Genomic DNA, 6,000 nt, shown 5'->3' with positions numbered 1-6,000 from the left:
CATGTATGGATGCGTGTGAGACCATGCATATATGGGTGTGTGTGTATGTTTGTGACCCTCCATGCACATATGTATGTATGTATGTCTGTTTTGCCCCATCTTTTTGCACGCTCTCCAGGCCTGACCGCTTTGTCTCCTCATCCCTGCTGACCGGGATCTGTAAGCAACTGCTGGTTGGGATCATTTTCCTGGGGGCTGATACTAGTTGGAGACTGGTTGCCCCTGAGATTTTGAACAGACCACTTGACCAGCTCTCTGCTGCTCAGGTCAGCTGAAGCCACTAGGGGGCAGCATGCAGCACTCACCCAAGTCTGGGAGGTGGCCTGTCCCACCTATTACCCACTTTCACACAGTACTAGGAACTTTGGAAGCATGATTGTTCCCTTTCTCAATGGTACTAGATCTTCAGCCCCTTTGCAGATAAGATTATTAACTTTTTTGTTTGTTTCTTTTGTTTTTGGGTCACACCTACTTGTGCTTAGGGCTTACTCTTGGCTTTGCTCAGGGATCTCTCCTGCCGGCTCAAGTTATTGAACCTGGGTTTGTGGAATGCTAGGCAAGTTCTTTTCCCACTTTACTATCGCTCTGGACCCAAGACTGTTATCTTTTGAAGGTCTTCCTACAGCAACAAGGGCTGGAAACTTCTCCCAGAGTATTACCTCAGTATATTTAGTTACATCTTTTTTCTTTTCCTTTTTTTTTTTTTTTTTAGTTACATATTATTTCTTTTGGGGGGATTTCTTTGGGCCAGACCTGGAGGTGCTCAAGTGTCATTCCTAGCAGTGCTCAGAGAAACGTGATGCCATGGATCAAATCTGAGTTGTATGCAAAAGAAACCTCTTACCTGCTGTACTCGCTCTCTTGCCTGTAGGTGGTTAGATTTTAATAGGAGCTTTCTGTCATCCCAACCTCATTCATTGCCCTTCCATTCTCCTCTCTCTTGTACTTTGCTCTTGTTATACTCATCTCTGAACTCCCCTTTCCTTTTATAAGGCACATATTCCTACCGCCTGAATGTTATTTTAGTTTCCTTTCCACTTACTGATTTATCACCACACTGCAGGCATTCCCTCTTCTGTTTGCATTCACTGATACTGCTTATGAACAGTATTTTTATTGATCACGTACACTGGCCCCATATATTATATCCTTTTTATTAAAAGGATATTAGCTTATCCTTTACAAATATCCTGTGTAGGAAAATATACTTAAAGCTAGCTATATAAATGGATGCGTTCATTTCATCTTCACACCCTCATGAGGTAGAGATGTTAGGGTTCTCCATACTTGTTAAGAGACATACCAAGGATAAAGAAAGTTAAGAAGTTCCTGGGGGTGTGGGGAAGGGTGCTGGTGAGATAATACATTGGTTATGGATTATGGCACTTGTTTGAGGCTGACAACAGAATTTCATCCCCATAGCACCAGGAATGATCCCTGAGAACAGAGCCAAGAATAAGCCCTGGGGCCGGAGAAATAGCATGGAGGTAGGGCATTTGTCTTGCATGCAGAAGGATGAATCCTGGCATCCCATAGGTCCCCCATGGGTGTGGTCCTCCAATCAAGATAACACCAAGATACGCAGGGGTACCAGCTAGTTGAGCAAGCCTAGTGCATCAAGAAGCCACCTGCCCCGGCTAGCTCAACCATTGGTCACACTCTGTGTCCTGCAGAGAGCCCCTTCCTCACCAATATTGGAGTAAGCTCAACTTTTCTTGTGAGGGACCCACCTAGTGGTGCTCAGAAATTACTCCTGGCAAGCTCTGGAGACAATCTGGGTTGGAGGGGGGGAAATTGAACCCGCATCAGCTACCTGCAAAACAAACACCCTCCCTTCTTGTATTACCACTCCAAACCCAAGGCTCTACCATCACTCTAGTCCTCCAGAAGCTTCAGTAATTGCCCCCCCCCCACACACACACACACACATACACCTCAAGAGGAGAGGATCTTAGGGTGAAGGTCGAGGGCCTGGTTTCATGAGCACCTTGAACATGGCCTCCACAAACTTACTCTCCCACCCCCAGTCACCCAAAGGCTGGGCTGACTGTTCCTCTAAATTGGGTGCTGGATCATTCTGATGGTGGGCTATAAGGACAACAGAACCAGCACTCAAGAAGGGAGAACTCAGCTAAGACCATAGCTTGGCTGGTGCTGAGTGGAGGCATTTGCCTGCATGTCTGAGCCCTGTCACCTCTTCACCTTCCACCTCCCCACTCCTCCTCCTGCACCTGCACTGCTCTTTCCGTGAAGGTCTGCTGGAGAGAAGCTTTCTAAGATCTTGAATGTGTCGAAATGTCTTTATTTTGCCCTTTACTTAAATGACGACTTGGCACTCTATGGAATTCTAGGTTCACAATTACTTGCCCTCAGCACTCTAAAGATACTATTCCATTGTCTTGGCATTTGTTGTTGCTGATGAGAAGCTTATTGTCAATTCAATTATTGGACCTTTGTAGATAAGCTCTTTTCTCTCTAGTGGATTTTAGAATTTCCTTTTTATTCTTGATATTCTACACTTTGGCTACGAGGTGTCTGGCTGTAGTTTTGTTTTCAAAGATATCTTAGTAGGCAGTCTGTGGGTCTTTTAAAGCTAGAAATTCATCTCTTATTTCTGGAAAGAGCTTAGTCATTCTTTCCAGTTTCTTTTTCTGGAACTAATTATATATGTGTGTATATATATGTATATATAAATATATGATACACATAAGTATATGTTATATAATATGCTAGAGATTCTGTATATATGATTGATACATGTATATTAGAATCAATATTAAATCTATGGCTCTATATGATTAATGCTTTTATATAAGAATTTCCTCAGCTTTAGCTTCCAATTTATTAATTCTCTCTTCAGTTGTATTTACTAAGCCATCTGATGGGTATTTTTTTATGTTATTGGCTTAAGGTTTTATCTATAAGACTTATAAATAGTTCTGTTCGTGTGAACATGTTACATGTTCTTTGATAGCTTTCTTTCCCTTTTTAGGCCCTACTCTTTTATCTTCTGAAGATTTTAACTATATTAAGCTTCCTTTCAGTTTACACCATTATCTCTATCTCTTTAAGTATGATTGCTCCCATAAGAAAGATATCTCAAGACACTGTACTTCAAGGGTTGGGGAAATGGCTCAAAACGCTAGTGCACAAGGTTTGCATGCAAGAGTCCTGGGTTTGATTCCTAGCACCACAAAGTCCCCTAGTGCTGCTGGGAGAGCCCCTCAACCCCCACTGCCTGTGATCTGTTAAAGGGTCTAGGAATGTGCTTCCATTTATGGGGCCTTGGATTTGACCCCTATTTCACACACACACACAGCACTTCATATATATTTATATAACACTTTTTTGGGGGAAGCAAGATCTTTTTTATTTATTTATTGGTTTTTGGGTTACACTATGTGGCGCTCAGGGTTACTCCTGGCTCTGTGCTCGATCCTGGCAGGCACGGGCGACCATATGGGATGCCAGGATTCGAACCACCATTTGTCCTGGATCAGTTGCTTGCAAGGCAGATGACCTACCACTGTGCTATCTCTCTGGCCCCAGGAATTTGAAATACCATTTTTGTTTGTTTGTTTATTTGTTTTTGTTTTTGGGCCACACCCGGTAACGCTCAGGGGTTACTCCTGGCTATGCGCTCAGAAGTTGCTCCTGGCTTGGGGGACCATATGGGACGCCGGGGGATCGAACCACGGTCCATCCAAGGCTAGTGCAGGCAAGGGAGGCACCTTACCTCTAGCGCCACCACCCGGCCCCTGAAATACCATTTTTAATGAAACTTATTTTTTCCTTTTTTTTCTTTTCTTTTTTTTTTTTGGTTTTTGGGCCACACCCGGTAACGCTCAGGGGTTACTCCTGGCTATGTGCTCAGAAGTCACTCCTGGCTTGGGGGACCATATGGGATGCCGGGGATCAAACCTTGGTCCATCCTAGGCTAGCGCTGGCAAGGCAGACACCTTGCCTCTAGCGCCACTGTGCAGGCCCCAATTAAATTTATTTTAAAAGATGTGAGAGGAGGGGCTGGAGAGATAGCATGGAGGTAGGGTGTTTGTCTTGCATCCAGAAGGTCAGTGGTCAAGTCTTGGCATCCCATATCGTTCCCCGAGCCTGCCAGGAGTGATTTCTGAGTGTAGAGCCAGGAGTAACCCCTGAGCGCTGCCAGGTATGACCCAAAAACAAACAAACAAACAAACAAAAAAGATGTGAGAGGAGATAAAGGGAGAAGTGTACGTTTAAGAGAGAACATAGGCTTCTCCAGAGTGTAAATAAGCAAGCAAAGAAACATTGAGGTAAGCAAGCAAGATTCATGAGCAAGGGAGAACACGAGTTTGAAGAGGAAGCCCTGACATTTATTCTTGAGATAGCTCTTTTTGGCACATTTTCCTGACTCTGTCCCGGAATATGGAGGTCATTCTAGGGCAATTTCTCAGTTGTATCTCCCATGTTGGACTCAGTACACCAGCCACAAGCTGGCTCTGTCTTAGCTGGGAATTTCTGTATGGGGCGAATATCAGATTCTGAACCCATCTGGACATGCTTGAGGGTGTCACGGACAGTGCTCTCCTATCCAAAGCCAGACTCAGGTGACTCTCAGCCAAAGCAATTGCCTGGTGCTCACCATGGGGTTGTTGAACAGAGCGTCTGCCCTGACTTTGAGGTGCCATAACAAAGCTGGCACTACACTCTCCATCTCTGCTGAAATGCTGAGCTCCAGAGTCACGGGCAGCTCCTGCACACCTGCTTGGAATTCCCTCATTCCTGCCTCTTAAGCTTTCTCATTCATGCTTTCGATGTCCCATGTCTTCTTTTAACTTATCCAGCATTGATCACATATATCTGATAATTTTAAGGAAGAGGTATTTCGGTTGTTTCTGGGCACCCATTCTCCTGAAACCCGTCCCCCTTTTCAGAATCATTCCCCTTTCCTGTCTCACCTCTGCTCCACCTCCTGTTCCCCAGAACCCAGAGCCAACTGCCTTGGGCATGAGGCAGGAAGGCCCTTTTGCTGTGACACATGCCACAGTTTGGTAGACAAAGTTCCAAAATCTTTTCCTCCCTGCTCCACTGGCAGGCCCTGCTTTCCTGTTGGACCCTTCCATGAGGGGGGATTGAGGAGGTGATTCCAAAAGGCACAGCACCAGCAGGAGTGACTGTGACCTTCAGCTTCACACCCCCTTCTTCCTCCCTGTCTCCTTTTGATCCCCCTCCAGCCCTGGGGATCAATGGGGGTTCACTTTCACCAAGCTCAGCAACCCTGCTCCATCTCTAGATTGACTGAACTGACTGGTGCTCTTGCTCTGGGCAGTGGATAGCTCCCTAAAAGCCTGGATCTTGGTGGGCAATGAACTCCCAGGGCCTCTTACCTGGGGATGGGGGTGGACTGAATTTCCAGAGGGATGGGACCTCCCTGGGAAAAGGAAAGGAGAAAGTTCCAGTGAATCTCTCTCCCTAGTCATCTGAAATGAAATGGAGTAAGAGCTGAGGTGTGTGTGTGTGTGTGTGTGTGTGTGTGTGTGTGTGTGTGTGTGTGTGTGTGTGTGTGTGTGTTTGGACATTCAATCCCCTTGAAGACCTTGGTTCCCTTGCAGCTCCTACCCACTGCTCTTGACACTTCTGTTCTACTCAGAGCCCAGCTGAGGTAGAAGAAGGTAGAGACAAGTGCAATGACCTGTCCCAGGGCACCAGCTAGTTCCGAGAAAGCAAAGACCAGCCCTGAACCTCCATGCACAAATTCTTTCTCTACTCTTCCTTGGTGCCAGGGCAACCCATGCTGCCCCTCCTGAGCTCTGTGCTCCAGCAGCATGCCCAGATCAGACTCGGGGATTCTTGAGTCACACTAAACCCTTCCACCTATCACTTGCCCCTGAAGCCCCCACACCAGGCTTGCTTTCCCTCTCATCTCCATTCTCACCTGCATCAATGTGCACTAGTCTTGGCTTCTTTAGGGAGCTCCTAAGTGGTGCATAGGAAGCTGGAGCTCCACTAACAATTGTCAGC

This window comes from Suncus etruscus, chromosome 6 (assembly GCF_024139225.1).
Source record: "Suncus etruscus isolate mSunEtr1 chromosome 6, mSunEtr1.pri.cur, whole genome shotgun sequence".
NCBI lineage: Eukaryota > Metazoa > Chordata > Mammalia > Eulipotyphla > Soricidae > Suncus > Suncus etruscus.
Note: the sequence above shows the minus strand (reverse complement) of the source record.